This window comes from Mustela nivalis (assembly GCF_964662115.1).
Source record: "Mustela nivalis genome assembly, chromosome: 2".
Lineage (NCBI taxonomy): Eukaryota > Metazoa > Chordata > Mammalia > Carnivora > Mustelidae > Mustela > Mustela nivalis.
In genome coordinates this window covers 73,562,914-73,586,110 of record NC_139021.1, presented here as the reverse complement: position 1 = coordinate 73,586,110, position 23,197 = coordinate 73,562,914, and the positions used below count along the sequence as shown (strand labels likewise).

Genomic DNA, 23,197 nt, shown 5'->3' with positions numbered 1-23,197 from the left:
TCAAAGCCTAGAGCAGGTCACACTGTTTTGCCAAAGTTTTCTTATATTATCCTAGGAACTGTTAGGCAACCAAGATCACCTTGCCAAATTCAACCTGATCCTGGTGACTTCTGTTTCTGTGACGGTACTGGGGGTGTGTTCCTCAGCTGATATACATATGCCCACAGCAAGACCCCAATTCAGGCTCTAACCACTGAATTCACCTAGCCAGAGAGCACTAAAATTCTTGCTAGTCTCCAAATTTTTACTGAGCTTCGACTATGTCCCAGCCCCCATGTTAGATGCTGGAGATAAAAATGAACAAGTAAAATACCTGTTGCCCTTGAAGTATTTACTGCCCATCAAGGAAGATATGTGAACAACATCTATAGTAAGCATTCTGTGGGTGGGGAAAGATTCTGGAAGAGCTCCACAGAAGGAAATTGATTCAGGCAAGCTAGGTGTTCATCCAAGGTGCTTGAGAGGCTATCAAATAGCATGGTTAAGAGCCCACCTTCTGTGTGACTGGATAGGTCATATAAATTTTCTGTACCTCAGTTTCTTCATCTGTAAAATGGGGATAATAGTAGCACCTACTTCATACAGTTATTGCTATGAGGACTAAATGAGTTGTATAAAAAGACCTTAGTATGGGTTCTAAACACATTAAGCGCTCTGTAAGTGTTAGCTCCCATTATCTGAACTATGGCAGGAGCAGGAGAGGGAAGTCACAGCCTCAAGAGATGTTAAGTGCAAGTAAAGGCAGGATGTAAGGCAGAGGAAGAAATCCAAATGGATCTCATCATTCTGGCTTGGGTGATGGGGCCGTTGGTGAACATAGCAGGAGATTGGTTTGGTTTAAAAAGATGGCAAGATTTATTTGGGAAATACTGAGACTAAAGAATCTGGGGAATATTCAGATAGAAACATCTAACCAGCAGTTGTAAATAGGAACGTGAGCTCTGGAGAGAAGTCTGAGCAGGGCTAGAGAACTGGAATCCTTAACAAGAGGCCGAAGCCATTGCTCTGAATGGTCTAGGGAGTGGGATGAGAAGAGAAGCTAGTGAGGGAGCTGAGGACAGTCAAGATTTAAAGGGTAGCTGGAGGGGCGCCTGGGTGGCTTAGCAGGTTAAAGGGTAGCTGGAGACCATGGAAGAGACTGAGGAGGGGCAGTTCAAGAGTGAGGAGGAGAACCAAGAAACCATGGTCTCATGAGGCAAAAGAGAAAAGAGCTCTTGAAAGAGAGAGCAGTCAGAAAAATAGAATGCTGTACAGAACTGCCATGATAAAAAGATCAAGAGAGATCCATTTGGTTTGGCAGCCAAATCCAGGGGTCAAAGGGCTTGAAAAAGCAAAAGGGAACACTGAGAAAGCACAGAGATTTTAACTGTAGGAAGAAACCACCTCCTCTAGGGCTAGGGAAACAAAAGGCAGAAGCGGGGGCCACTGGAATCCAGCTCCTTGGAGGAGAAGCCCCACGGAGCTAGGCTCTGGTCTCTAAGAAGGGAGTGCTGTCCAGTGGTACTGACACCTCTGGAGACTCAGAGAGCTGGGACTCAGGGAAGCTTGAAAGATGGACCCAGGAGAGGAGGGGCTGGGATCTCTGTGGAGAAGGGCATGACTCTGGCTCTGGGGGTGCTGGCAGAAGCAGGAGACTGGACTCCACATGGAGTGTGGGCATATTACTGGAGAGATGCTGACCAAAGCACATGCAAATGGGGAAGAACAAACCTTTCCCACCTCCTTCTGCCTACCAGAGTCCCTCTAGTGTCCCCTCTCAGGAAGACCCAGTGGAAACCAGAAAATAAAGGAGAAATGGAGTTTGCAGACTGCTGGTCCCAGGATCCCAAAGCAGAACCCAGAAAGGTGGTTTGAGGCTGAGCAACTGGTTTTATAATCTGCATGACCCTATGAGCAGAATTTCAATGGTTTGGAGGAAAGCCATCGAACAATCAGTTGAGAAGTAGAAGTTAAGACAGTAAATCAGGACCATTTTTCCCAGAAAGTTTTGCTGTAAAAAAGAGAAAGATAAAGTTGTAGATAGAGGTAGATATAATGTTCAGAAAGGGCATTTAATCATTTGTTTGTTTGTTCAATTGTTTACCAAGAAGGAAGACCCTAAAGCAAGTTTCAACCTGAGCCTACAGCAAGTTGAGTTCCATACTGACGAGTAAAGGCACCTCAAGGAGATGGGAAAGGTGGAACCCAGGGCACAGGTTCAGGGGCTAGCCAAGAAAGAAGCAAGAGAACATCAATTCTCTGAGAGGTGAAGATGTTGCACAAAACCAACCAAACTAAACACCCACTTTGTAAGTGATGTGCTTAGTCTACTAAATGATCTAAACTATCAAATGATCGAAAGTACCTCTCCTCTTTTCACCAAGGAGATCTTTCAGGTCTTCACACACATCATCACTGAGGCCCTCTTGGACCACCCTATCTAAAATTTTAACCCGTCCTTCCCACATACTTGAAAACCCCCTTTCTATTTGTCTTCCTTAGTGCTCACATTCTACCTTCATTTTTTAATCTATTTGTTGTCTCTCCAAAAGGCAGGGATTTTTGTCTGTTTTGTTCATTGTTGTAACCCAAAGTTAAGACAATGCTTGACACAAAGCAGTGCTCAATAAATATTTGCTGAATACATGAATGAATGAAATCCCCATTGTAAGTACTACTGAAAACAGAGAAGAGGATACATATATTAACCAACCTGTATTCAGACACCTTCTTCTGGGCCCTGTGGGAGACATGGGAAAGGAAAAGGGAGGAGTCTATCACAGAATTTATATTTGAAGAAATGAAACAAATTAGCCAGCATGGTAAACAAAGAATGACTGAACTCTGCCTTCCTTCTTCCCAGCCTCTATTTTCCCCTTCAGACTGGTCTCCAAACATCTGTCCCTTTCTTGGATCCCTGGAGACTCACAGTCCATAGCATCCTTTCTGCTCCCCAGCCCAGGATTCAGTGCCTTCAGCTGGTCAAGGTCATAAGCTTCAGTGGGCAGAGTTCTTGGCCCCCTCCTGGGAATAAGATTAGAGGGTCTGAGCCCACTGATGCAGGTTTCTCACACCTGACATGTGTGTGTTTTGAAAGCCTCATCAGAGCTGACTTTGATGGGCAGCAGGAGCCCTCCAGGTAACGGACTGCCAGTACTGTCAGCCCAAATTGGGTGATGGGGGTTGGGGGTCAAATCACCAACTGTCAAGGTGTTAGAAGAGATCTCAGAGTGCTTCATGGATGCAAAGGATGAAAATCAGTAACACTGAATAATCATGTGCAGTTCTTATATGAATCATTGGGTAATAGTGCAGTACTCTGGACTATTCCCACAAAATTCTGCTTATTCTTTTTGGAGCAAACCCAAATTTAGTGTGCTTAATGTGTATGCACACATACACATGACACACAGAACTGCAGAGACATCACACACACCTATAATATACAAACACAGGCAGGTATTGAGTGTGTACGTGAAGACACACAAACATACACATACACACACACACTGCAAAGCCTGTCCTCAGCGAGAGAGTTTGGAGAAATAACTTAAAGAATAAATAAGTGAGTGAATGAAATTAATGTTTTACCTGTAATCACTTTATAGAGAATAGAACACAGTAACCACAGTAACTCTCAACCCCACCAGTTTAAAAGAGTTTCTTACTGAGATCAGAGTTTAACTTCTTTTTTAAAAAATTCAAAAGGGTTCCTCCCCAAAGCTTTTGCTGTGACTAGAATTTATTATTTTAAAGGATCCAATTTGCTGGGGACATTTTCCTTTAAAGAGAGGAAATCTCTCTAAAGAGAATGGCAGTGTGTTTACTAGTAAATCATGCTGAAGCAGCAGAATTGGGTTCATGGAAAGGGCACTGGATTGGGAGCCAACTGAACTGGATTCCAATCATGTCTCTTTACTATTGTTAGATGCAACTGTGTGCAAATTACCTCTTCTCTCAGAGTCTCAGTTACCTCATTTATAATTGAGTGGTGAAGTAGGAGAGTGTTTTTTTTTAATAAAATATAGTGCATTGACCATCCATACTCATCTGTATTCTGTCCTAAGGCTTCCTGTAATAGGGAAAGCCACAGATTGGTTCTTAACTGCCCTACTCCCCAAGGATATTTGTCAATGTCTGAAGATACCTTTGGTTGTCACAACTGGCATCTGGTGGGTAGAAGCCAGGGATGCTGCTAACCATCCTTCCACACATAGGACAGGTCTCACAACAAAGAATTATGCAGCCCAAGATGTCAAAAGTGCCAGTTAAGAAATCCTGCTCTTGACCCAACGGTTGATTTTGTAATTTTAAACCCTCTCCTTATTGGCAGACTGACAGATATCGATCTACCTACTGTTATGGACTAAAAAGTAACCTTCCAAAATTCGTATGTTGAAGTCCTAACCTTCAGTACCTCAGACTGTGAACGTCTTTGGAGATAGGGCCCTAAAGAAGAGGTAATTAACTTAAAAGGGGATCAATAGGGTGGGTCCTAATCCAGTAGGCCTGCTGTATTTATAAGAAGAGGAAGGGACACCAAGCACACACATACTCAGAAGAAAGGCCATAAGGGAACACAGTGAGAAGATGACCAGATGTTGGCAAAATAGAGAGGCCTCAGGAAAAACCAAACCTGCCAACATCATGATCTTGGACTTGCAGCCTCCAGAACTGTAAGAAAATAAATTCCTGTTGTTTAAGCCACGTGGTCCATGGTATTTTGTTATGACAGCCCTAGAAAACTAATACACCCACTTCGCAAGTAACAAGAGAATTCTTTTCCAAAGCAGTGGAATACTCACGGAGAAAAGACCTCCAACCTGACAGCTATGGGTTGCCAGGACTATTGCCTACTTCCCCACATCACATTAAAGGGAACTGCCAACCTGCAAGCATTGGCCACTCCCGTTCCCCCCTTACACACACACACACACACACACACACACACACCCTCAAGATCAACTTATTGTCTGGTTCTTAAATATGATGGAATACCCAAATATCATTGGACTTTTGAAGAAATTCTTCAACATAAGAGAGACCAAGATAAACAAGCAGAATATGTTACTCTGAAAGGAACAGGCATACTTTAGAAAAAAAACACAGTTTAACTTTTAAAAACTCTTTAATTATTATTCCTAGAAAGAGAAAAAATATTATTGTATCAACAAAACACAAAAAGCTAATGAGGACAAACTATTATAAAATGAAAATGTGACTCTGAAATTCAAATAAATTGTGGATAAAATCTAATAAAATCACCAGGTAGTAGAACACAGAGCAGTGAAAAACCAAGAAAAGGTAAGATATAGAGAAGATCAGCCCAGGAAGCCTCACATCAAATCAACGGAGTGACACAGAGAGAAAACAAAGAGGAAGAAATCATCAACGAGATATCACAAAGGATTTCCAAGAGTCAAAGATTTGAGTGTACAAATTAAGATGCCAATCAAGTGCCCAAGACAATGGAGCTACCTAAGTCACATACAGGCATATATACATATACACATCCAGGCTCAGCGTTATAGAAGTTCAGTATTTCAGTAATAAAGAGAAGGTACTAAGAAGCTTCAGCAGGAAAAAGAGAAATTTAAAAGATACTTATAAAAAACAAAAACTCTTGGGGCGCCTGGGTGGCTCAGTGGTTTAAAGCTTCTGCCTTCCGCTCAGGTCATGATCCCAGGGTTCTGCGATTGAGCCCTGCGTCAGGCTGTCTGCTCAGCGGGAAGCTGGCTTCCCTTCATCTCTCTCTGCCTGCCTCTCTGCCTACTTGTGATCTCTGTCTGTCAAATAAATAAATAAAATCTTAAAAACAAAACAAAACAAAACACCCAAAAACCTCTTACCAGCATCAGATCTCTCATCAGCTATATTGGATCTAAGAACACAGTGGAGCCAAGGCCTTCAAGATTCTGAGTTAAAATGATTATCAACCTTGAATTCCATACAACTAAAAATCAAGGATTAGGGTGGAAAAAGCCATTTCCATAAATGCATAAATTGAAAAATATCACCTTTCACACTTGTAAGCAAGTGAGACCCCTGCCCTTTAGAAGTGCAATTCCTTGAGGTTCTATGTTCCCTCCTCAGCCCGGGACTTAGAGCTAAATGGTGAGAACCGAGCTCAGATCTGATTTTGTATGTGTTCTGGTCCAGATGTGTCTTCTTTGAAATTTCCTAAGGCCTCCTTCAGCCAGGAACCAGCCAGGGTCAGCAGAACCCCCTGGAAAGCACCCTAGCCCAGACCAGGATCCATGTGGGTCCTAGTCTTCTTTCATCCCCCGCTTCATGCTTTTCTACCATCTACCCTATCCATACACCAAAAGGTTTCTTCAGGTCCTGGGTGGACCTTGGTTCCCAGAGGACATCCTGGCAAGTGGAATGCTCATGCTGCATGGTTCATAAATTCTTTCATAGAATTGTGTGAGACTGGGCTACCAGAATGGCAGTGACATGATGATTTTTACTGACTCTCAAACACTGGATATAGGACAAGTTCAACACCAAGAGACCATTGGCTTACGCTGTGGCCCATGTGTCAACTCTTCTCTGGCTTGGTTTTATGGTGGTTTCTCTGACCCTTAGTACCCAAGGGCAACCCAGGACAGCAGCAGGTATACTTTATTCTATGTGACCCCAACTGAAGTTCTCTCCTGCCTCCATTGTTGTAAAGACATTATGCTTCCCAGGTCAGCTAAATCTATGCCTGGTGAGAGACAGTCCTTCCTTGTGCGAGTGAGGCCTCTTCTCATTCCTCCTATAGTCCTCTCTGCTGGTGCCAATGGACGAAAGGCAGGGTGCAGTTAACATTAACATACTCATTTTCTGGGAAGGTAGTGGTTGCTGCATAAAGAATTCAAGAGAAGAAAGATTTGAAAGATGGATTGTTTTAGATTTATGTTACAAAATTCCAAGTGGTAAATTCAACATAGCTAGAATGGAAATAATTGTTCACATTTTCCTGCATATTCTGGATAAGAACTACATTTGTAGTCATCATCAATGAAATACAGCAACAACTTTTGAGGGAATCATTAGAAGCCAATATTCACAAGTGGTCTGATGGATGATAATGCATCATAACAAACAATAACCAGTGTTCAATAATGGTATTACAGAATTGCAAAACACAGATCTATATTGTTTCAATACATACAGTTTGCCACATGAACTCACAGGCATTGTGATTAATAACAGTATTGTTATTTATTTTTTCTCATGGTGGAAGATAGTAAGAATAATGCACTTGACAATAAAGAATATGGAGAATAAAGAAGAATCTTCACATATACTGATTGAATATTAAATAGATGAGATTATTTCCATTACTCTAAATTTGCTCCAAAAAAAACCCACTATATTTGACATGTGTCAAATGTCTTGAATTTAATAATACTTTTTAAAATAAAAGTATTTATGTAGAAAGAGGCCTCACAAAAATTACTTGTCTGAGGCCTCATATACCTAGAGGCAGCCCTATTTTTAGGAAATTACTTGAGGATCTGCTTTAGCCCATCAAGTAAATTTGAAAAAAGAAAACAAAAAACCAAAGTGAGGTGATCCAATTAATAGGAGAGTCAACCAGGAAAAGAAAAGAGAAGTCTCAAAATAACAAATATGAACATAAATCTGGAAATCAATTAATGTAGATCAGAAGAGAATGGAGTGTTTCTGGGGAAAAAAGAAAATAGCTAATATAACTTAAAAATTTTGAAATGGAAAAATATAAGAACATAATTGTGATAATAAAAAAGAAAAAAATGTCTGTTCATGTCTTCTGCCCATTTCTTGATTATATTATTTGTTCTTTGGGTGTTGAGTTTGTTAAGATCTTTATAAATTTTGGATACTAGCTCTTTATCTGACATGTCATTTGCAAATATCTTCTCCCAACAGACATTTCTGCAAAGACATCCAAATGGCCAACAGCCACATGAAAAAGTGCTCAACATCACTTAGCATCAGGGAAATACAAATCTAAACCACCGTGAAATACTACCTCACACCAGTCAGAAGGGCTAAAATTAACCAGTCAGGAAATGACAGGTGTTGGCAAGGATGCAGAGAAAGGGGAACCTCCTACACTGTTGGTGGGAACACAGGCTGGTGCAGCCACTATGGAAAACAGCATAGAGATTCCTCAAAAAATTGCAAACAGAGCTATCCTATGACCCAGCAATTATACTACTGGGTATTTACCCTAAGATACAAATGTAGTGATCCAATGTTTATAGCAGCAATCTCCACAATGGCCAAACTAAGGAAAGAAGCTAGCTAGATGTCCATCAACAAAGGAGTGGATAAAGAAGATGTGGTATATATACATAATGGAATATTACGCAGCCATCAAAACCCCCCAATCTTGCCCTTTTGCAATGAAGTGAATGGAACTAGAGGCTATTATGCAAAGCTAAATAAGTCTGTCAAAGAAAGGCAATTGTTGTATGATCTCACTGATAAGAAGAACTTGAGCAGCAGGATTGGGGGTTGTGGGGGAAGGGAGGGAAAAATGAAACAAGATGGGACTAGGGAGGGAGACAAACCCTCCCTAGGGACTCCACAGGTAGGTGGAGACTCTTAATCTCAGGAAACAAACTGAGGGTTGCTGGAGGGATGGGGGGTGGGAGGATGGGGTGGCTGGGTGATGGACATTGGGGAGGGTATGTGCTATAGTTAGTGCTGTGGATTGTGTAAGACCGATGATTCACAGACCTGTACTCCTGAAACAAATAATACATTATATGTTAATAATAAATAAATAAATAAATAAATAAAAGAAAAACAAAGTTCAAAGTTGCCTGGGTGGCTCAGCAGGTTTAGTACCTGACTCTTGATTTCAGCTCAGGTCATGAAATTAGGGTCATGAGATTGAGCCCCACATGGGGCTTTGCACTGCTGAGCTTGGAGCCTCCTTATGACTCTCTCTCTCTCCCCTTCTTCTGCCCCTCCCTCTCTCTCTGTTTAACAAAACAAACAAACAAACAAACAAAGGCAATTAGAAACTCATGAAGGGCACCTTGAGTGGCTCAGTCTGTTAAGTGTCTGCCTTTCACTGGGGTCATGATCCCAGAGTCCTAGTATCCAGTCCCAAGTCGGGCTCCCTGCTCAGCAAGGAGTCTGCTTCTCTGCCTCTTCCCTAGTTCCTTCTCTCTCTCTCTCTCTTTATCTCTTGAATAAATAAAATCTTAAAAAAAAAAAAAAAAGAAAATCATGGAAAAACAAAATGCTGGGGCATCTGTGTAGCACAGCCTGTTGAGCATCTGACTCTTGGTTTTGGATCAGATTGTGATCTAAGGGTTATGGGCTCAAGCCCCATGGCTCAGTGCTTGGTGCAGAGTCTGCTTGGGATTCTTTCTCTCTCTCCTTCTGCCCCTCCTACTCATGCTCTCTCATTCTTTCTCTCAAATAAATAAATAAATAAATAAATAAATAAATAAATAAATCTTAAGTTAACTAGACTTACTGTGGTAATCATTTTGCCATATATATAAATATTGAATCATGTTGCATACCTGAAACCAATATTAAGTAAAATTGAGAGGGAGAGGAAGTTGTGTTGAAATATGATAGGTTACAAAGAATTTTCTATGTTATTCTAATTATTCCTTTAAGTGTAAACTTCTTGGTTTTCCTATTAAGTATAACTCCTATTGGGAATAAAATCTTTAGAAAATAAATAAATAAATAAATCTTTAAAAAAAAATGCTGACAAGAACCAATGTAATCATTGTCTTCCAATTGGCTCTCTAGTAAACCACATTTACTTACTACACTTAGTTAAATGGGGTTTATTGACCGTAATCCTTTATAAATAACTTATAAACAAGACATGAAACACTCAAGGGAAGCCTGGGTGGCTCAGTCAGTTAAGCGTCTACCTTCCACTCAGGTAATGATCCCAGGGTCCTGGGATCAAGTCCCACATCAGGCATCCTGCTCAGCAGGGAGTCTGCTTCTCCCTCTGCCTGCTGCTCCACCTACCTGTGCTCAATTTCTCTCTCTCTGTCACTCTTACAAATAAATAAAGTCTTTTAAAAAAAGACACGAGACAATTATGATCATAAAACAGAATGTAAATGTCACCAACTTCAGCAACACAGACACAAAAATTTAAATGATGGAAACTGGGAAGTGGGAAGAGGGGTAAAGGAAAGAGTGGGGTGCCAACAGCTTCATCTTTTAAAGTGTGAAGCCAAGGATTATAGCCTCATGATAAATTTAGGAATAAAATGGTATACCCTCTGTAGTCACAAAGTTATCCCATGAAGAAACTAACAATAGTGATAAGACTATATTGGGAGTCTTGAAAGGGAGATAGTAAGTCTAATGAACTAAATTTTCATATATTAGAGCACTAGATACAAGATAATGTCTAAAATTGAATTCAGCAAGATATCTTCTACAGAGTGGGATCTGATATGCAATAGGATAAGAATTTATCTTTCATGACAAATATTATATATATATATATTTTAAAGATTTTTATTTATTTATTTGACAGAGAGAAATTATAAGTACACTGAGAGGCAGGCAGAGAGAGAGAAGGAAGCAGGCTCCCTGCTGAGCAGAGAGCCCGATGTGGGACTCGATCCCAGGACCCTGAGATCATGACCTGAGCCGAAGGCAGCGGCTTAACCCACTGAGCCACCCAGGCACCCCGACAAATATTATATTTTAAAATTATATGAAGATTTAAAACATTATATGAAGATTTCTTTGTTAAAATTAAGTTTTAAGGACCCCCTGGGTGGCTCAGTCAGTTATGCATATCCCTTCGACTCGGGTCATGATCCCAGCATCCTGGGAACAAGCCCCACATTGGGCTCCCAGCTCAGTGGGGAGACTGTTTCTCCCTGTCCCTCTCCTGCCACTCCCCACTTTTTGTGTTGTCTCTCTGTCAAATAAATAAATAAAATCTTTTAAAAAAAATAGTGCATCACAGCCACGCACTCTCAAATTGTATCTGGACTGCCATTTTACTTTGTATGTTACACATTTATGATTGTTGTCAGACTACTTAACAATGAGAAAATTCTACCTTTGTGATCAGAAAACAATATTACTAAGTATTTTAAAATATAGTTGATATATTTCTCTTAAAAATACGTTTTAAATGCAAAAGAAACTAAAATATGATGGCTGGGCAAGATGATTTTTAAGATTCCTTTCACATCTAAAATCCAAGAAGTGCTTCCAAAGCTTAGTCCCCTCAGGGGGAGCCCTGGAATTTTTCCCTTCAGAAAGGCTATCTGAACACAAGCTAGTCCATGTCACTGGGAATCTCACAAATATTATTTTGACACTTGTCAAATTTCTACTCCTGACCTTATTTTATCTTCTCAGTAGCTCTACAAAGCAATTATTATAATCATCTGAGTTTTAGAGATGTAGTTCAATGAGACTAAATTAGCTTTCCTGAGTGACATGAGTTTTAAATTGCTAGAATGCAGTTGAATGCATGGCTTCCTTGTCACTCCAAGTCTTCTTCTTTCCCACTATATCATACCTCTTGCTGGGCAGAAAGAGACAAGTAAGAAAAATTCTCTGCCCAAGAGCCAGTTCCCCAGTGAGATGTGTATGTGTGCGCGCGCATATATAAGCTCCCCCTGGGAATCCGATGGAGAAGCCTGGCAAACTATAGTCTTCTTTTCTGCTTAGGCTCATGAACAACAGTGATCTGTCAGCACACTTCACCAAACCTTTTGTGAGCTCATCAAAAGACTTGGAAAGGCCCGTCTAAGCAATGGGCACCGACATAGCATACAGCATCCAGAGGGCACTGGCTACAACCATTCGGACTCCCCAGCTGCAGCACTTTTCCTTACACTTGACCCACCCTCATTCTTGACATCTTTTGGAAGTCCCAAGTGATGGTGACATACTCCTACATTTCTTTCTCATGTTGCAACGAGGACAGTGCTTCCCAGACATGTGGCTGTCAGGAGTGCGGGGACTCCAGGAAGATTTGGGGTGGGCTGCAGCACATGCCTGTCAGACAGAATTTCCCAATACCTGTCTTCCCAGGGAGCGCGGGGCCACTCATGTTACCTGCACTGACTTGTGCTTGGTGCTGCGCAGCTGCAGAGTATCCAGAGAGGGTATGTTTCATGTTACAATAACAACAGAGCCCTGACCTGCAGAAATCCATGAGAAACTGGAGACTGCTTATATAAGTTTCCACTGAAAGTATTTTGTATTTCAAGTGGCTCTGCCAAATTGGAAACTGCACCCTCAGAGCGACTTTGTGAAGTCACTGTCGTCCCCACCTGATTCCTCCTCCTTCTTTCTCTAAGTGTTCTCCCTTCTCCACCCCCAATGCTGGCTACCAAGAGACAGACACCGCGGTGCACCCTCCATTTAGGTCAGAACAACACTACCTCTCCAGACTTCCTCCTCCTTCCCTCTTTTCTGAGAGTCGCATTTAGGAGGCAGCCCAGATAACTTGATAACAAATGGCACTGTACACTATATATTGATGTGCTGTCCCTCTGAGTAACATGTTTGCATTCTGCAGGAGGCCTTCAGTACCAAGTCTAAGGGCCTGACAGATGGAGGAACATGTGGGCCCTGGCAGGTCTACTGAGAGTAGCGGCTGTTTTGAAGCAAATAACTCCAAACTCCTCAAATCACCTCAAAGAAGCAACACCTGATGTCACTGATACAGAGTGCCAGGGCCCTGGGGCACAACAAATGACAGGGGCCACTTAGAAGTTCCATTGTCCTAGCACTCTGTTTACTGAGGTGATGCCAAATATTTTTCTTTGGTCTCTACATATTTCTTAATATGACATTTAATGTTATTTCAGTTTCATAAACAGGTCTCTTTGGCCACACTAAGACCCAACGTACCAAAATTACACTATTTAGTAAAATAAATCCAGCAGATCACTTCCACACTCCAGAGAGATAAGTGCACCACTTCCTTGACATGTGAACTTATATATTTTTTATTTACTTTTTTTTTTATTAATTTCTTTTCAGCGTAACAGAATTCATTGTTTATGCACCACACCCAGTGTTCCATGCCATCGGTGCCCTCCATAATACCAATCACCTGGCTACCCCCAACCTCCCCCCACCCCCCGCCCCTTCAAAACCCTCAAATTGTTTTTCAGAGTCCATAGTCTCTCATGGTTCATCTCCCCTTCCAATTTCCCTCAACTCCCTTCTCCTCTCCATCTCCCTATGTCCTCCATGTTATTTGTTATGCTTCAGAAATAAGTGAAACCATATGATAATTGACTCTCTCTGCTTGACTTTTTTCACTCAGCATAATCTCCTCCAGTCCTGTCCCTGTTGCTACAAAAGTTGGGTATTCGTCCTTTCTGATGGAGGCATAATACTCCATAGTGTATATGGACCACATCTTCCTTATCCATTCGTCTGTTGAAGGGCATCTTGGTTCTTTCCACAGTTTGGCGACCGTGGCCATTGCTGCTATAAACATGGGGGTACAGATGGCCCTTCTTTTCACTACATCTGTATCTTTGGGGTAAATACCCAGTAGTGCAATTGCAGGGTCATAGGGAAGCTCTATTTTTAATTGTATATTCTAAACAAAACAGGAACCATGTTTTATTTTTAAATTTTTTAAAAATATCTTGGTTTTTTCCTAAGATTTATTTATTTGAGAAAGAGAGAGAGTGAGCGAGTGAGAGAACACAAGCAGGGGGAGCAGCAGAGGCAGAGGGAGAAGCAGACGCCCTGTTGAGCAGGAGTCTGACATGGAGATCCATCCCAGGACCCTGGGATCATGACCTGAGCTGAACGCGGACGCTTAACCAACTGATCCACCCAGGTGCGTCCAAATAATGTTTTAAATAAATATATAAGATGGGTCTTTTAGTGTCTAGGATATATAAACTTAGCCTCAATTTCTTGAATGGATATGCAATAAACTATTTATAACATTTTCTCTGTCCTACTTAACTTATGACTAATCCTAAACAATTAGAGAGTCAGATAGCCGAGTATTTAAAGAAGCAAACATCCCAAATAAATAAAAGAGGGTCATTTCTAACTGAAATCCAGAGCCCCAAGCCCCTACAGATACATGGCTACGGGGTCATTCACCAACAGCTCCAAAAGGAAGCTGCAAAAGGAATCCTACGGAATCCTGCAATTTGAAAATAAGGAAAAACAAAGGTGCCTTAAGATCTGGACAGCGTGGCCATCTGGTGGGGGCCAGGAAGACTCCCCTGGCACCTCTAATAACCTCAAAAGCAATCTTCAGCTTTCTATATACCTCATGAAATTTTACCACGTGGACCCTTCTCTTGACCATTTGGGAAATAAAAACCTGCATCAACTGTTGATTTTTTTTTTTTTTATTTGAGATAGAGGCAACTTTTATTTTTATTTTTTTAATTTATTTTTTACTTATTTTCAGCATAACAGTATAACAGTATTTGCAACACACCCAGTGCTCCATGCAATCCATGCCTTCTCTAATACCCACCACCTGGTTCCCTCAACCTCCCCCCACCCCCGCCACTTCAAACTGCTGATTTTTAATGTTGCCAACATCCCTAAAACCTCTCAACACCTCCTCCCCCTAGCAGAGAAACCTTTTATAAAGCAATGGGTCTGCCCCCAAAGCCTACCATTTCACTAACACTTAAAAACATTTTCTCAACATTTTCAAGCAGTGCTCAAAATCAGCCTGATATATATAGAGCCTCCTTTGTGGAATAACAAGATTATTTTTATCATTTTCCGATTCTCAAAAATCTGACCTGTCACCAAAGAACTTCTAAAAATATCAGGATGATAATGATATCTTTCGTCATTTCCCTCCTGGCTAATGGCTGCATTACTAGAGTTGGATTTTTATTTATTTTCTGAGGGTCCTCTCTATCACAGCACTCATCTTTTTCATTGCTTCAAGATGTGGAACAGAATAGCTATCTTGGGAAGGTGGCTGATTTTTTTCCCCACCTTTAAAGACAAGGTGTTTTTGCAAAACATTCAGCTTAATTCATTCTCTGCCTATCTCTTAAATCACATTTTTGTGTTGGAGGTATATTGGAATGGATCCTAGACAACAAATGCTGACTTAGAAGAAGTATTTTGTTTTTTTACCATGGCCAATTTAATCCAGCATTACTGAGCATTACTGAGTGCCTACTATGTGCCTACTATGTTCCAGGAATATAAAGACAAATAAAATACTTCTCAAATAGCTCACAACTTACCAGAGTAGATAGTCCTGCTAACAATAACAATAGTAGTCTATGAAAAGAGCTATAATTTCATTGTTGTTTGTATAAACATACAAGAATAGAAACACCACTAAGAGAGCAACAGATACTGTCTAGGGAAATCAGAAAGGAAATGGGAAGCTAAATGATGTATTAGAGATAGAACCCAACAATCTCTTACCGCTCAGAGTCTGTCCCAAACTTGATATATTTGGGATTCAAAACAAAACAAAACTGGTTCTAGAGAGTTATTTAGAAACATGTGCTTTCTGGATAGAATTTAGAATATACCTGTGAGGGTAAGTGCTCCCCCATTTATTCTTTGGTGCTCATTTTGGTGTCTTTTTTAGTCTTGGACAGATCAAAGTATTTACTCATTGGTCTTGCAGATTCCTGAACAAAGGAGTGTCCCAACTGTAAATGCCTCACATGGAGAGGACTCATTACTCTAACAATAACAAATTCTATTTTCAGATTGGGCAAGATACATCAATATGTTGTCAACTATTATATTGTCTATTACATTGTCAACAGATTTTCCCATACTTTGACTGTAGGTCTGGGGAGAACAAAGTAAAGGAGACTTGGATCCAAGCAGGGACAAGAGTAGGCCCTTGTTCCAGTGGTAGGAGGCTAGGGCCAGAGGGGAGTGAGAGCCAGTAACGGGCTGTCTTCATAGAAACATGACAGTGGAATCTAAATATTGTGACAGATGGTATCTGATTTAGGTCATCCTTTTCTCTGCAGAAAAGTTCATCGAACATCATTATCTCATGTTGTTGTGTTAGTAAGTACTGGTGGATAAAAAGTAGGTTCTATATCCATGCTTTGCAGTTGAGTGAATTAAGCAGGCTGTGACAACATCAGAAAAATCCTTATGAGATGGCCAGAGATAAGTGGGGCAAAGCTGGGAGAGGGGTGGGACTTGGGTAGCACCTAGCTGAGTGGCCAGGGAGAGACCTGGGGTCCCACGTGTTCCTTTTACAAACTCCCAACCAAGCCTCCTGCTTTCAGCCCTGCTCAGCACACTTGCCTTCATGGATTCCATGTGTTTCCTACTCTAACCCTTTCTGAGGTTCTACCTCAAAATTGGCTTGTTGCTTTCTCATTCCTTCCCATTGGCTTCTCTCCCCTGAAGACAAGTAGCTTTCAACTGCCCCTAGTCCGATAAGCATGTTACTGTCCTTCTGTTTGTTTTCCCACTTCCCAAACTGAGTTTTTTCTCTCTCACCATCTCTCCTTTCTCTTGCTCTCATAGGTTCATGCATTTTAAATTCCTCTACTGTGAGGTTTTGCACAGGAGTGGAGATGAATACATGTATTCAATCTGTGGTTTTATTTCTCAATATATTTTATTTATCTATTCATTAACATTCTATTTACTTGAAAATAACATGACACCAGGACCTTGCTTACAATTAGCACTAGACCTCCAAAATCAAGACCCTCAGGGTTGGAATGAATTGTAAAGGTCAACCTGTCTCTCATCAGATGTTTAATCCAGGAAACTCTTTAGCTTGCCTGATACAAATTTAATTTATTGAGTAAAAATGCATAAGGCTAGTTTATGATTTTATGTATCATTATATATTGTACTTAATAATACTAACAATAGCTGCCATTTATGATACACTTTCCATGTGCCCGACCCTGTGCTAAGGGGCATTTATGCCTCCCCACAATCCTATGAGGAAGTATCATGGTCCACTGCTCCAACCACCCCCAGCATTTGGCAGAGAAGGCACCTGGGGTTTAGTGCAGGTTTAACCCTCTTCCTGATTGCTGAAGCTTGTACATGACAGGCAGAGCCTAGGTTTGAGCCAGCTTTCTCAGACTCTAAAGCTTACTCTCTTAGCTGTGATGGTTTCAGATTTAACACTGTAAGACTCTCAAAGAACTTAATTATTTCTGCAGGGTGTCTGGTGTGTGCTTTCTGCTTTTTTTCCACTTGTAGTTTTAGCCACTAATAATGTTGTACTTGCTTATTGTTGTCTACATTTGGATCTTTAGGGTTATGATCCACAGTGGTCCCAGACTGACTTTTGTTTACCAGATTACTTTTCTTTTAAATTAATATGAACCCAGAAAATAAAAACAATTTTTAAATTAGCTTAGGTCAAACAATGAAGGTAAATCTGTTGTCAAAAAAGACATGCTAATAATTTCTAGGTATAGATGCATTTATCATCCATTATATAAAATCATTATAGCTTACATATTGAGTATAGTTAAGTTAGCATACTGACCAAGCCAAAGATTCTGGATTTGGTGGGTTCTTTTGTTAAAAATAATCAAACGGTTCTCCTGTCAACAATGTCAATGTTTGAGGGTATATCATTAGAAGAGGCAGATGTAATAGGAACTATCTGGAACCCCAAATCAGAACACCCAGGGTTGAGTCACAGCTCTGCATTTCTGTATTTTGAACATTCATCTAACTTCTCTGAACCACAGCTTCAGAATGTGTAAGAAAGAGAACCTAATTCACAGCAGTACTTTGAGCACCACTGAGCCAATGTATGTTTAAGTGCTTGGCAGAGAGTAGGAGCTTAATAAAAGCTCATTTATCAGCTTATTCCAAGAGACTCTAGAAGTATTGAAGAAATACTTGTTGAATAAATTAGGGAGTAGGAGATACATTGGAGGATATGTACAAGTAAAGAGAAGAGGTTGGATGTCTGAAATCCCTTTCTAAAGCATCCCAAAGATGCCCAGAGATGGCCCCCCTAATTATAACAGCTATACTAGTCATGGAGAGGCCAGAAACTCAAAGTGTCTACATTTAACTGTGTAGGGATCTGTGATGTGTGGTATAGTATTACCTGTGATTTGTTTTACTGCTACCATTATTAATTATAAATCCTGCCTAGCAAGTCACAGCACTGAGTTTCATCTGAGTGCAGAATATAGTAGAATCTTCTCTTAGACTCACTAGGGATGTCTTCCAAGGATAAGCAATGCCACAGGAAAAGCAATTTATCTAAGTAAATACTATTATCTTCTAATGTCTTAAGTCTGCTAGACATAAATTTAAATACCAACAGAAAAGTCTTGGAAAGGTTTGCCTCTGTCCTAGGTCTTCCAACATCAGAAAGACTCCAGAGAGAAAGGGGGACATTTTTATTCTCTTGGGTATTTGAGAATAATGGCTCAGACGAGGTGGCATTGGGAATCCCACAAAGAACTGAATACTTCGGCTTAAATCAGAGCAGCCCCCACGTGCAGATGTTTCTACAGAATATCCGGTAGGGCCTTTTATACCAGGAACACAGAGAAGGTGCAGCCAATACCTGTTGGCTGAAATCCAATCATTTCAGATTGGATCCAGGCTCCTTAGGAATCCTTTGTGTTTAGTCCCAACACCAGAATGGATGCAGAAAGTGGCTTGATATTCTGGATTCATGGAGAAAGGAAGGCATGGGACAAAAGATCTTTGTCTCATCTCTTTCCTGCTTATCCCTCAAATGGTCCTTTCCTAGAGATACATACCTCTCAAGCAAGAAATCGTTTTGACTCTCAAAGACGTCTATAAAAAATGGGTGATCAGAGTAGTATAATGGTCCTTAGTGGGCCAGAAGCTACAAGATTGAACCCCAATCCCAGGTCTGTCACTGACAGAGCACTTGAAATTACTTAATCACTCTGAACCTAGGTTTGTTGTTTTTTAATTGAAAAAAAAAAAAAGAATAATAACAGGGGAGTAGATTATCTCTCTAGACCCTTCTAATTCTAAATATTTCTGATATATCCATTAATCTGATAGGAATGAGTTTAGCTAACAAAATCATATGACTGGCAGGGAACATTCCATAGCTAACACTATAATCAAATACTTCTTGTTTCCTCTGTTGAGTGTCTGATGGGAACTGAGTTAAAGAGTGGGGTTTCTGGATTCTTGTCTGAGCTGTCCATACCAGAAAAAAAGATGAGCTGTGGCCTTTAAGCTGTTGAAAAGTTTTCTCACAATCTAAGTAACTTTGACACTATGCTCCACAGCTTGACAATTAAATTTCTTTTCTCTCTAAATTTCAACCAGTGGATATGCTACATTGAAACCGTTCTGATGTAAAGACATCTCTTTTCTCTCATCAGAGCCTAAAAAGCTGTCAGTGCCAGTTTCCTTATTAGTAACCAATCTGCTTGCTCAGACGGTGCCTCGCAGTTTATACCAAGAGAAAATGCTGTTCTCCAAGAACAGAGGAGCAAACACAGCTGAGGAATCGAGTAGAGCTGGGGTGGTTTGCAGAAGGCCATGGGAGCTGAAATTAAATGTGCTGCTCACCTCACCAAGACAGGGAAAGCAGAGTGATGTATACATGGTGCCTGGGAAAACACTCTCTATGACTGCATTCAAGGAACTGCTCAGCTCATGCCTTGGCCCACGATTGCCTTTTCCCTTCATTAGGCACTCTTTTGAACTAGCATGAGTGACACAGTTTTCTCCAAGGGAGCTTCTTCCAGCTTGACAAAATAACCATTGAACCCCATTCCTTTCCTGCCAATGCACAGGAAACATGCTGTGTACCATCTGCAACCCAACCTGTAACTGGTTTATTGCAGAGCAAGGCAGTCTGGAAACTTGGTCTGCACCCCCCACCCCCAAAAAACCTCTAAGACCTTTGAGCAAATGGGTCTCAAGGAAATCTGCTGAAAAAGGAAATCTGCTGAGGGTGGTTTGTCACAAAACAACAAGACCCCAAAGATAGGTGGCCGTTAGGCCCAGTGGAGGAAAATGAAACAAGGAGGACACTCAAAGGAGAAAGAATTTTTATAGACTTCCATGTGAATATCATGGGGAGTGGAAGTTAGGACATGGGTAATGGAAGTGAGGGAGGAAGGGTGGAGAGAAAACTGGCATCCCAGGAGCGGAGCGCTCTGGATTTGAAGGCAATGGAAGTAAACTGGGAATCCAGCAAAGCCCATATTTTCTGTGGACATTTTTGTCATCTCCTTACTCCCTCTCTTCCCCAGCTGATGGAGCCAATGGTTCTGTCCTGCCTGCAGTCTTAGATACTTTCAAAGGGACAAGTGAGCAATGTTTTGCTTCTAAGAGCCCCTATATTCCTGGATTCTCAGAGCAGAAATCTCTTTGGAAATTTAGGTGACAGTATTCATTTTACCATCATTAAAATGACAATATCTGGCTGAACTAAAACACATCACCAGAAAAGCCAAGAAAATCAATCATTTGGATATGAGCACTGAAATTCTCCACATGGGTTCTTCTGTGTTCTCCAATAATACTCACTCTTCTGTCACAGCCTGGTGGTTAGCTGAGTGGAAGAACTTTATTTTTTATTTCGTTTTTACTGCGGCCAAATACACATCCAGAAGAGTGTACATATTTGAAGTGCATAGCTTTACAAACTGAACACAGCCATGCAACCAGCATCCAGATCAAAAAAAACAAAAATCACCAGAAACTTCTTTCCCTCATCCCTTCCAGCCATTCTTCCCCTTAAGAGCAACTATTATCTGGCCTTACAACAGGATAGCTTGGTTTCACTGGCTTTGTACTTTATAAAACTGAAACCATAAGGTATGTTCTTTTTTCTGGTTGTATTATTTCCCTCACCAGTGTTGGTGAGATTCATCTATACTGTTGGTGTAGGTACAGACTATTCTCATCACCATGCAATACAGTATCCCACTATAAATACACCACATGTACCATTCTGCTGGGATGGGTCCTATGGTAGCTTCCAATTGGGGCCTATTTTAAATAGTGCTGCTATGAACATCTTGATACCTGTTTTTGGTAAGCATACATAGTCAGTCATATTTTCTTATAATATCTGGCCCTACAGTAGATAGTCATATATTTAGCTGCTTTTCCAGACTCCATTTTAAAAAGCTCAGTAAGAAAGTATATACTGGGTGTATTTAGAAATCTATTAGGAAAAAAAAGGGTGGCTGGACTTTCGCATTGTCTCTCCACAATATTTTGACAGTTGTTCTCTAAAATCAAGCAGCAACAACTAAGCGTAAGCTGCAGTCTTAAATCTTATTACTGTGGGATCACAGCATTCTCACTTGACAGACTCCTCCCACCTCCTGGCAACGGCTGGTAATCACCCCAGTTACGTTGTCTATTTTCAGCTCATATAAAATTCTTCCTTCTTTTATTTTTTTCAAAAATACTTTTTCCCAGTCTAATTTTTCTTCCTTAAAATTCTTTGATTTTTAAATTAAAATATAAAGATAGACTAGTTCAGCCTAGTATCCTATCTTCAAAATGACACTGAAAAATGTTTTATGGGAATGTGGGAGAGAATAACCTTTCTATTTCCTCAGAGGAGATCCTTTGTTCTGTATTTTAATATGGAAAGTTAATGAGCAAATTCAGAAAAATTATTCCCAGGCTGTGTGCGTGGTGGGGGCAGAAGGTGAGTGATTAAAACATGGTCTCCAAATTCTTTGACATCCCTCCCCTCAAGAGGTAGAATCTGAGTAGACTGTGACTGGTTTGATCAACTGAGTAAAGGAGAAGTGATGCCATGTGACTTCCTGGCTGGGTCATAAACAGCCATGCAGCTCCTGTTTCGTTCTCTCGGAATGTTCACTTTCAGGATGCTCCCTCTCAGAATCTGGCCACCAAGCTATGAGGTATACAAGCCACCCGGAGAGGCCACGTGTAGGTACTTCGGCCATTAATGTTAGTTCAGGAGCTTTTGAGTTCATCCCAGCTGTTACAGAGTTGAATTGTGTCCCCCCAAAAAGATATGCAGAAGTCTAACCCTCAGTACCTCAGAATGTGACCTTATTTGGAAACAGAGTCATTGCAAATGTAATTAGTTAAGACGAGGCCATTTGGAGTAGTGTCGGCCTTTAACATGTTCTTATCAGAGAGAGGAGAACACGATGTGAAGACGCAGACACACAGGAAAGATGGCTAGGTGCAGATGGCATTAGAGAGTGAAATCGTGCTGCCATGAGCCAAAGAGCACCTGGGGAGATTAGAAGCTGGAAGTTACAAGGAAGGATCCCGCTCCCTGCTCCCCAGAGCTTTTGTAGGGAACATGGCCCTGTCAACACCTTGATTTATACTGCTAGCCCAGAACTATCAGGCAATACACCTTTGTGGTTTTTTGTTGTTGTTGTTGTTTTTAACACCTTTGTGGTTTTAAGCAACAAAAATTTGTAGTATTTTCTTGTGGCAGCCTAGGAAACACACCAGCCCAGATGCCAAACATGCAAGTAACAAAGCCCTCAGTCATGTCAGCCCCTAGCCAATCTTCTCAGGTGAGAACCCAGGCACTGTAGAACAAACAAGCCATCCCTACTGTACCATTTCTGAATTCCTGCCCCACAGAACGTATTACGGTGGGGTTATCTTATGCCTCTAAGTTTGCAGTATTTTGTCATGTACTACTAGTAAGTGGAGCAGGAGCCATTAGAGTTTCAGGCATGGGAGCCTGAGGCCAGGCCCCTCAATCTACCCTACACAAAAGACAGACCTGTCATCTCTGCTCTGAAAATGTGCTCAGCATCAGAGTGTCCAACGACACAAAAGAGTAACTCAATCCTTGGGTATTCTGCAGGAAGCACGGGCTTTGAACCTGGAACAACATGTACTATAAGCCAAGCCCATGCTAAAGGATTTCACATGGGTTATCTCATTGAATCCTTCCAACAGCCTAAGGAAGGGGATCCTATTTTAGGGCCACTTTTATAAATAAGGACACTGAGGCACTAAGAAGTTAAGAAACCTGGCCTGAGTCACACAGTTCATAGTTGGTAAAGCATAGTCTTCACACTTAAGGAAATGGTACCAAGAACCAAGAAGTTTACTACAGTCATTGGAAAGAAAAGATATGATGCAGCTGGTTTCCAGTGCAAGACAGTGACCCAAATGTTTATTTGCTTGCTTAATGGACATTTCCTGAGTTCTATTCTATGTTATTTACTGTGTCACTTTGGGAAGGCACAGTCTTATCACCTTAAAGATTTAGACACGTAAACAAGCATCTTTTTAGTCCAAAACAAGCATCTTTTTAGGCCCAAAGTTGAACTAT

The 23,197-nt window shown here is 40.9% G+C and overlaps 1 protein-coding gene across 2 annotated transcripts in view; it reads right to left on the bottom strand.

Moving 5' to 3' along the window:
* The window catches only part of CRH (corticotropin releasing hormone), a 189,697-nt gene that overhangs the window by 14,366 nt on the left and 152,134 nt on the right, over positions 1–23,197 (bottom strand). The gene's annotated exons all lie outside the window — the stretch shown is intronic.